General features: G+C 38.4%; 1 non-coding gene across 1 annotated transcript; it reads right to left on the bottom strand.

The window, feature by feature from the left end:
* Window positions 1-10,646: 10,646 nt before the first annotated feature.
* Window positions 10,647-10,753, bottom strand: LOC130937100 (small nucleolar RNA R71). The gene has a single exon (XR_009068334.1). It is a non-coding gene; the product is annotated as a small nucleolar RNA R71 (small nucleolar RNA).
* Between the last annotated feature and the right edge of the window lie 272 nt (window positions 10,754-11,025).

Here is an 11,025-nt window from a genome sequence, read left to right as displayed (position 1 = left end):
ATTGATATAAAATTGCTGAGGCAGAACAACTGGTGATGGTTTTGTGTATGATTCTGAGTCTGATTCGTGGAAGAGTCAGCGAGTTGGGAAACACGTGAAACATAAATTAGATTCAGCATTCCCTTATGACAGTTGCCTATTCATGGATTAGCGAGAACCTAGGATAGATAATTGGTGAAGAAGTTTAGGATGCTTAGTGAGTTTTTAATGCAGTGCATTGTATTTATTTGGCACTTTTGCCGTACTGGAAACCCATGGGCCCGGGGTTCTCATTCTGCATATATCTCTTATTTTTCAGATACAGGTCCAGGTGCTCAGAAGTGAGTTGTGGGTCATCTGAGAGACAGCGAAGATCTTTATTTTCTCTACTTTGTGTTTTGCTTAGAATCTCTCCACCTTTGATTTGAAAAGATTATATTATGTATTGAACTCTTTTGAACTTGCCTATAGAGGCTCTCATGTTTCCTTTGGGAGAGATTAGGATATACTGTTATCAACTACTTTCATACTGTACCCTAGCCGACCTAAACTTCGCGGGTCGCGACTAGTAGCTATTTACTTATGTTATATATATCTATCTGTTATCTATCTCTTAATCTCCTTTATGCCTTGTCCGTATGTCGCTTTCGGCTTCACAGTTTATCTTTTTGTTGTCGAAACGTGAGTGATACGTCTTCGCAATTTTATTTCTACTCTTCTCAGGCTTCTCAAATTTACCTATATTTATATATTAAAAATCCACCTGAGAGTCGTACCACCATAATATCATTGACTTATGACATGAGCATAAGGATTTGAATATTAGGGTGTTACATGGAACATGAACAAAATACCTAGTGAGATTTGAGCCTTAATTGTGTGGATGCACATTATCAACCACAATTTTTGTTCTTGTGTGCTATACTCTTTTATTATTGTAATCTTTGATTTTCTTGAATCCTTATGTCCTATATTTATTGTTTTGAATGCATTTAGTATGATTGAGGCCATCTTTGTATTTAAGCTCACTTAACCCATATGGCCAACCTTTACATCTACCCTTGTAAACCACTTTTGAGCCTTTAATTCCCCTTTGTTCTCATTATAAGCACATCATTCACCCTAATTGAAAAACCATAATATCCATATATTGTATCTTTGATTAGCTTGGGTTTGAGTGTGTGTGTGTGTGTGTGTGTGTGTGTGTGTGTGTTAATCAAGTGTTGGGGGGATTTGTGGGAAACATTGGTAGTTAGTTATTTTGGATGTTCATTGAGAATACTTGGAAAAATGGGTAAACACTCATGCATTCTATACTTGAAACATATGCATCTCTTTTTGATGTTAAGTAAAAAAAAAGAAAAAAAAGAAAAGAAAAGAAAAGAAAAGAAATGACAATAAGAATGTAAATAAAGGATGCATATGTGGTCAAATTAGAAAAAAAAAAAGATGCATGAGTGAATGTGAGAGAAGGAAAAGAATGGGAAGTTAGGTTGTTTCTTCAGTGTAAATAGGTTAATATAGGATTAGGTGGGATACTTGAGCTAATCAAAGATCCAATATATTAGCGCACTTAACCATATTGATCCTACCCTTACCTAAGCCCCATTACAACCCACAAAAGTCCTCATGATTTTTGCATTCATTCATCAAATATTAGTTGATTGTTTGACGACTTGCAAATCTTTGAAAAACATGATTAAAGGAGGATTGAGTGATTAAACCCTACACACCGAGCGATTAGAGTGTAAACACATCCGGTGAGGGTTTCAGTTGCTCAATTCTATGTTTCCATTGCTTACCTTATATCTTCTTGCAAGTTGTTGAACTTAATTTTGAAATTTTCAAATCAATCTTTGGACATTGATCATATTGCTATATTTTCCTTGTCTTGGCCCTAAGTTCCTACTTTGGATTGATTGAAATTCTTTTGTTTTTTTTTTTTTTGCCAAACTCAATAGCAACCATAGTGTTGATATAGATAGATAGTATTTAGTATAGTTGCATACATATAGTTATTTGCATTTCATAAATTACTTACCCTCCTTATCCTTCTCCTTTGATTGTGATTAGCATGAGGACATGCTGTTGTTTAAGTGTGGAGAAATTGATGATTCCATATTTTCCGGTACATTTTGGTTTGAGTCGAATGGATTTCATCATGTAAACCCCCATTTATTCATCCAAATAGCATGATTTTGTGTTCTCTCCCTTAATCGAGCCTAAATGTGAAAACATGCTATTTTGTGCTTATTTTGATCACTTTTATCCCACTTTTATGCCATTCGATGCCATGACATGTTTGTTGAGTGATTTTAGGTCCTAGAGAAAAGTTTGGCAAGGAAAAAGTGGAAGGAAGCATGTACAAAGGGAGAAAGCATGAAGAAAACAAAGGAGAAGCACACATTGGAGTGTGCGTGTGCACAACCTAGTGTTTCTCAATCCCTGCCATTGGAGCAAACAACTTTGAGCTAAAGCCTCAATTAGTTTCTCCGATGCAATAGAATTACAAGTTTCATGGACTTCCATTAAAAGATCCTTTTTAGTTCTTAACTAAATTCTTGCAGATCTGTGATCCTGTTAAGACCAATGGAGTTGATCCCGAGGTTTATAAGCTTATGCTTTTCCCTTTTGCTATAAGAGACAAAGCTAGAAAATGGTTGGACTCTCAACCTAGAGATAGCCTGAACTCTTGGGATAAGCTGGTCATGGCTTTCTTAGCCAAATTCTTTCCTCCTCAAAAGTTGAGCAAGCTTAGAGTGGATGTTCAAGCCTTCAAGCAGAAAGAAGGTGAATCCCTCTATGAAGCTTGGGAAAGATACAAGCAACTGACTAAAAAGTGTCCTTCTGACACACTCTCAGAATGGACCATCTTGGATATATTCTATGATAGTCTGTCTGAATTGTCTAAGATGTCATTGGACCATTCTGCAGGTGGATCTATTCACCTGAAGAAAATGCCTGCAGAAGCTCAGGAACTCTTTGAAATGGTTGCAAATAACTAGTTCATGTACACCTCTGAAAGGAATCTTGTAAGTAATGGGATGCCTCAGAGGAAGGGAGTTCTTGAAATTGATGCTCTGAATGCCATATTGACTCAGAACAAACTGTTGACTCAACAAGTCAATATGATTTTTCAGAGTCTGAATGGATTGCAAAATGCATCCAACAGTACTAAAGAAGCATCTTCTAAAGAAGAAGCTTATGATCTTGAGAACCCTGCAATGGCAGAGGTGAATTACATGGGTGAAGCCTATGGAAACACCTACAATTCTTCATGGAGAAATCATCCAAATTTCTCATGGAAGGATCAACAAAGGCCTCAACAAGGCTTTAATAATGGTGGAAGAAACAGGTTTAGCAATAGTAAGCCTTTTCCATCATCCTCTCAGCAACAGACAGAGAATTCTTAGCAGATCCCCTCTGGCTTAGCAAATATAGTCTCTGATCTATCTAAGGCCAATCTAAGTTTCATGAATGAAACAAGGTCCTCCATTAGAAATTTAGAGGCACAAGTGGGCCAGCTGAGTAAAAGAGTCACTGAAACTCCTCCTAGTACTTTCCCAAGCAATACAGAAGAGAATACAAAAAGAGAGTGCAAGGCCATAACCTTACTTGGTGTGGCCGAACCTAGAGAGGAGGAGGAGGACGTGAATCCCAGTGAGGAAGACCTCATGAGACGTCCTTTGGACAAAAAGGAGTTCCCATTTGAGGAACCTAAGGAATCTGAGGCTCATCTAGAGACCATAGAGATTCCATTGAAACTACTTCTGCCATTCATGAGCTCTGATGACTATTCCTCCTCTGAAGAGGATGAAGATATTACTGAAGAGCAAGTTGTTAAGTATCTTGGAGCAATCATGAAGCTGAATGCCAAGTTATTTGGTAATGAGACTTGGGTGGATGAACCCCCCTTGCTCACCAATGAACTGAATGACTTGGTTAGGGAGACATTACCTCAAAAGAAACAGGATCCTGGTAAATTCTTAATTCCCTGTACCATAGGCACCATGACCTTTGAGAAGGCTCTGTATGACCTGGGGTCAGGCATAAACTTAATGTCACTCTCTGTAATGGAGAAACTGGGAATCTTTGAGGTATAGGCTGCCAAATTTTCATTAGAGATGGCAGACAAATCCATGAAAAAGGCTTATGGATAGGTAGAGGATGTGCTAGTAAAGGTCAAAGGCCTTTACATCCCTGCTGATTTCATAATCCTAGACACTGGAAAGGATGAGGATGAATTCATCATCCTTGGAAGACCCTTTTTAGCCACAGCAAAGGCTGTGATTGATGTGTACAGAGGAGAGTTGATCCTTTAATTGAATAAGGACTACCTTGTATTTAAAACTCAAGGATCTCCCTCTATAACTATGGAGAGGAAGCAAGGAAAGCTTCTCTCAATACAGAGTCAAACAAAGCCCCCACAGTCAAACTCTAAGTTTGGTGTTGGGAGGCCCCAACAATGCTCTAAACATTTGTGAAGCTCCATGAGAGCTCACTGTCAAGCTATTGACACTAAAGAAGCGCTTATTGGGAGGCAACCCAATTTTATTTTTCTATGTTATTTTCTTTTTTTTAGGTTGATGATCATGTGGAGTCACAAAAAAAACTGCAAAAATTAAAGAAAAATAAAAAATAGCACACCTTAGAGGAGAAATTTACTGGCGTTTAAACACCAGTAAGGGTAGCAGCATGGGTGTTTAATGCCCAATCTGACACCATTATGGGCGTTAAACGCCAGAAAGAAGCACCAGACTGGCGTTAAACGCCAGAAAGAAGCAACAAACTGGCGTTAAACACCAGAAACAGGTTGCAGCTTGGCGTTTAACGCCAGGATAGGAATAAAAGCTGGCATTTAATGCCAGAAACAAGCAGCAGTCTGGCGTTAAACGCCAGGACTGCACAATAAGGGCGTTTTGCACGCCTAAATGGGGCAGCGATGAGAAGTCCTTGACCCATCAGGATCTATGGACCCTACAGGATCCCCACCTACCCCACCTCTCTCTCTCTCTCCCTCACACATCTCTATAACTCTCTACACCAAATAACCCTCACCAATCACAGCCATCTCTCTTTCCCTATAAATACCCCTCTTCACTCCTTCATTTTCACACTTCAAAATCACCTTACACCACCTTGGCCGAACCACATACCACCCTCCATCTCCTCCATTTTCTTTTTCTTCCCGTTCTTTCTTTCTTCCTTTGCTCGAGGACGAGCAAACATTTTAAGTTTGGTGTGGTAAAAGCATTGCTTTTTGTTTTTCCATAACCATTTATGGCACCTAAGGCTGGAGAAACCTCTAGAAAGAGGAAAGGGAAGACAAAAGCTTCCACCTCCGAGTCATGGGAGATGGAGAGATTCATCTCAAAGGTCCATCAAGACCACTTCTATGAAGTTGTAGCCAAGAAAAAGGTGATCCCTATGCAATTCAGTTGGAATTGTCATAGAGGAAGACATCTTCATTGAAGAGGACAAGCCCATCACCAAAAAGAGGATAGAGCAAACAAGAGAGCCCACTCATGGACCTCAACAAGAGCATGAGGAATTCCCTCATCAAGAAATCCCTGAGATGCCTCAAGGGATCCATTTTCCTCCAGACAACTATTGGGAGCAACTAAGGATAGGAGCACCAAAAGCACTAAGGATGGAGCAACAAAGGCAAGGAAGAGAAATAGAGGAGCTTAGGCATTCCATTGGATCTTCAAGAGGAAGAACTAGCTGCCATCACTAAGGTGGACCCATTCTTTAATTTCCTTGTTCTTATTTTTCTATTTTCAAATTTGATGCTTTATGTGTTATCCATGTTTGTGTCTTTATTACATGATCATTAGTGTCTAGTGTCTATGTCTTAAAACTATGAATAATTCCATGAATCCTTCACCTCACTTAAATGAAAAATGTGCTTAATTACAAAAGTACAAGTACTTGGATTTCAAATTTTATCTTGAAATTAGTTTAATTATTTTGATGTGGTGGCAATACTTTTTGTTCTCTGAATGAATGCTTGAACAGTGCATATTTTTTATAGTGAAAGTTATTAATGTTAAAATTGTTGGCTCTTGAAAGAATGATGAACAAAGAGAAATGTTATTGATAATCTGAAAAATTATGAAATTGATTCTTGAAGCAAGAAAAAGTAGTGAAAAATAAAAAAATGGCAAAAAAAAGAGAGAAAGACAAAGAAAAAGCAAACAGAAAAAGCCAATAGCCCTTTAAACCAAAAGGCAAGGGTAAAAAGGATCCAAGGCTTTGAGCATTAATGGATAGAAGGGCCCAAGGAAATAAAATCCAGGCCTTAGCGGCTAAATCAAGCTGTCCCTAACCATGTGCTTGTGTCATGAAGGTCCAAGTGAAAAGCTTGAGACTGAGTGGTTAAAGTCGTGATCCAAAGCAAAAAGAGTGTGCTTAAGAACTTTGGACACCTCTAACTGGGGACTTTAGCAAAGCTGAGTCACAATCTAAAAAGGTTCACCCAGTTATGTGTCTGTGGCATTTATATATCCGGTGATAATACTGGAAAACAAAGTGCTTAGGGCCACGACCAAGACTCATAAGGTAGCTGTGTTCAAGAATCAACATACTAAACTAGGAGAATCAATAACACTATCCAAAATTCTGAGTTCCTATAGATGCCAATCATTCTAAATTTCAAAGTATAAAGTGAGAAGCCAAAACTGTTCAGAAGCAAAAAGCTACTAGCCCCACTCATCTAATTGGGACTAAGTTTCATTGATATTGTGAGATTCATTGTATATTCTCTTCTTTTTATCCTATTTGATTTTCAGTTGCTTGGGGACAAGCAACAATTTAAGTTTAGTGTTGTGATGAGCGGATAATTTATACGCTTTTTAGCATTGTTTTTAGGTAGTTTTTATTATGATTTAGTAGTTTTTAGTATATTTTTATTATTTTTTAAGAAAAATTCACATTTCTGGACTTTACTATGAGTTTGTGTGTTTTTCTGTGATTTCAGGTATTTTCTGGCTGAAATTGAGGGACCTGAGCAAAAATCTGATTCAGAGGCTGAAGAAAGACTGCTGATGTTGGTAGATTCTGACCTTCCTGCACTCGAAATAGATTGTTTGGAGCTACAGAAGTCCAAATGATGCGCTCTCAATTGCGTTGGAAACTAGACATTTAGGGCTTTCTAGCAATATATAATAGTCCATACTTTTCTCGAGTTTAGACGACGCAAACTGGCGTTCAACGCCAGCTTTCTGCCCTATTCTAGCATTAAACGCTAGAATCAAGTTGCAAGCTAGAGTCAAATGCCAGAAACAAGTTACAAACTGGCGTTTAACTCCAAAGAAGGCCTCTACATGTGAAAGCTTCAATGCTCAGCCCAAACACACACCAAATGTGCCCGGAAGTGAATTTCTGCATCATTTACTTATTTGTGTAAACCCTAGTAACTAGTCTAGTATAAATAGGACTTTTTACTATTGTATTTACATCTTTTGATCATTTTTTGATCTCTTGATCACATTTTTGGGGCTGGCCATTCGGCCATCCTAGACCATTATCACTTATTGATGCCAGGGCATCTAGGCCAGTTTCGCTGACCTTTTCTTTACTGTTTTAGGGTAGTTTTATGCATTTTCTTAGTGAATAAGGCAAGTTTTAGATGAAATTACACTTACACCTAGATTCAAGCAACTTTTGTGAACTTTGCACAATTTCATGAGTATTTTGCTAGCATTGCATGATAAATTGATGATGCATAATCTCATGACTTTGGCTAGAGCTTTGATGCACTTTAATTGCTTGTTTTCAGGGCAAAGGAAGCAAGGAAGAACCACGTTAGTATTCACGTTAACCTAGTTAACATGAACACTAACAAGGAATGGTAAAGCTTGCAACGTTAATGAGAAAAGTGATCACCAATAACGCCTGCGAAGCCATCCAAAGCTCACGTTACTTGCCACGTTAACTAAGTTAACGTGGTAGTTAACGTAGAAGAAAAAGAGAACTCCAAAGATAAGAAAAAACGTGAACACCAATAACATTTTTCTCCAACGTTAGAGGTAAAAGTGAATGCCACTAACGTTGAAAAACTTGGCAATGATCCACGTTAAGAGTTACGTTAACTTAGTTAACTTGAACTCTAACGTGGAAGAGAAGAACAAAAGCCAACGTTAGTGACACTCACTTTTGTCACTAACGTTGGACCACTAGCATTGCCTACGTTAACTTTCACATTAAGACCATTAACGTGAAAGTTAACGTGGAGTTGAGATCAAAGAGCCAATGTTAGTGACACTCACTTTTGTCACTAACGTTGGAAGGTGGCATCACTACTACGTTAAGAACCACGTTAACTTAGTTAACGTGTGTTCCAACGTGGAAGAATGTGGCATTTGGAGCGTTAGTGACAAAGGTGAGTGTCACTAATGCTCTCGAAGGTGGATCACACCTACGTTAAGAGTCACGTTAGCTATACTAACGTGGACTCTAACGTAGGAACATAGGGGCACTAAGCAACGTTAATGGGAAAAGTGATTCCCATTAACATGTGCGAAGGGGTATAAGCCAACGTTATTGGGAAAAATGAGTTCCAATAACGTTAGCCAAGTTTTGAGAAAGCAACGTTAGTGGTCACGTTAAGACCACTAACGTTGGATTTAACGTGGATATATGAGGTTGGAACGTTAGTGGAAAAAGTGAATGCCACTAATGTTCTCGAACCCACAATGGCAATCAACGTTAAATCTCACTAAATACCCAAGGCCTAATTCATATTTTTCTGCAAGTTGGGCCCACTAAAGATGATAATTGCTTCAACTCAAGATCCAAAGCCCACATCCAAGACTTGAAGAACTCACTAGAAGATCAAGAGGAGTAGTATAAATAGGAGTAGTTTTGAACTATAGAAAGGGGGGGCACTTTTAGGAACTACTCTCTATAGATTTATTTTTCTGCACTTTTAGCATGGATTCTTCTTTTCTGTCATTTTTCATTCCTAGAGATATGAACAACTAAACCCCTTTCATTGGGTTAGGGAGCTCTGTTGTAATTTGATAGATCAATTATAGTTTTCATTCTTCTTCTTCTTTCTTTTCTCTTGATCTTACTAGAAAGCTTTCGATCTTAATTCAATTGGTTAGTTGTCTTGGAAAAGAAACTCTCCATAATTGGATCTCCTTTGAGCCGTGGAAAAGGGATGAGGAGATCATGCTAGAAATGCTTTCTCATGTTGGACCAAATTGGGGTTTGGGCGGATATAGTGACATGTAATCCTCCCAACACTTTGATTTTGAAATACATGTGGTATAATCAGTGACCACACTTCATCTCTTTTCATGAGTAATTAAATCAAGGAATTGGGAAATTGTTCAAGCTTAGAGAGATTGGATTGCCAAGGAATTGGGATCCAATCACTTAAGATTGCCAAGGAGATCAATGAATGCATTGTTTGAGGAAGAGATGAGAATGAACTTAATCCGGAGAATGCAACATCTTCTGAACCCAATGATTACCCCATTTCTGATCTTACCCATTCTCTTTACTTTCTGCCATTTATTTTCATGCTCATTACCCCAAATCCCCATTTAAGATTCTGCACTTTAATTTCTGTTATTTACTTTCCAGTCATTTAAATTTCTGCAAGTTCCCAATCTAAATTCTGTTTAGCTCAACTAGCATATTCTTCTAACTAAAGTTGTTTGACCAATCAATCCTTGTGGGATTCGACCTCACTCAATTGTGAGTTTTACTTGACGACAATTCGGTATACTTGCCGAAGGAAAATTTATTGAGAGATAAGTTTTCATGTATCAAGTTTATGGCGCCGTTGCCGGGGATTGATTTTGAATCAACAATGATTAAGTTTGAAGATCCCTAGATTGAGCATTTTTCTTTTTTTTTAGTTTATTCAGTTAACCTCTTTTAGTTTATTTTAATTTCCTCCTCACTCCCTTCTCCCTCTTTTATTTTTTTTCGTTCTTTCCCCCTTTGATGACAATTCTGCTCACTAACCCACTAACTGTTTGATAATTTGCATCACTTACACTAACAATTACTCTAACAAGAATAGTTTCTTCATTCTATCTCCTGTTGTACAATTTGTCTGTTGTATGACAGGGAGAAGAGAAAGAGTGTCAACATCCTTCGATTCAGAACCTGAAAGGACTCTTTGGAGACGAAGAAGGGAAGCAAGAGGGAAAATAATTATTGGTACTGAGGAAGAGGAAGAGTACTTTGAACCCAACATGGAAGAGAATTTGGGAAACAATCAGGAAGAAGAAGCTCACAACCATGCTTGAGAAGGCCCTGCAAACTGTGCTGGGCAAGAAATGAGAGTTCTAGGCTCTTACATCAATCCTAATCCAGGGAACTGTGGAAGTAGCATTGAAAAGCCTACCATACATGCCAACAACTTCGAACTAAAACCCCAGCTCATCACCCTTGTTCAGAACAATTGTTCATTTGGAGGAAGTGCTCAAGAAGACCCCAATCAGCATCTAACCACCTTCCTGAAAATCTGTGACACTGTGAAGTCTAATGGAGTCCATCCGGATGTCTATAGGCTACTCTTGTTCCCTTTTTCACTCAGGGACAAGGCATCCAAATGGCTTGAATCCTTCCCAAAGGAGAGCTTAACAAATTGGGAAGATGTGGTGAATAAATTTTTGGCAAGATTCTACCCTCCTCAAAGAATCAACAGGATGAGAGCTGAGGTGCAAACTTTCAGGCAACAAGATGGTGAGACTCTCTATGAAGCATGGGAGAGGTTCAAAGACTTAACAAGAAGATGTCCACCAGATATGTTCAATGAATGGGTTCAACTTCACATTTTCTATGAAGGTCTTTCCTATGAGTCAAAGAAGGCTGTGGATCATTCATCAGGAGGCTCTCTAAACAAGAAGAAAACCATTGAAGAAGCTATAGATGTCATTGAGACAGTTGCTGAGAATGACTACTTCTATGCCTCTGAAAGAAGTAACACTAGAGGAGTAATGGAGCTGAACCACATGGATACATTGCTAGCTCAAAATAAGATGATCACCAAGCAGCTAGCAGATCTTACTAAGAAGGTGGAGG

The sequence above is a fragment of the Arachis stenosperma genome, chromosome 6, assembly GCF_014773155.1.
Source record: "Arachis stenosperma cultivar V10309 chromosome 6, arast.V10309.gnm1.PFL2, whole genome shotgun sequence".
In the NCBI taxonomy this organism is placed as follows: Eukaryota; Viridiplantae; Streptophyta; class Magnoliopsida; order Fabales; family Fabaceae; genus Arachis; species Arachis stenosperma.
Note: the sequence above shows the minus strand (reverse complement) of the source record. Positions and strands in the feature narration are given on the sequence as shown.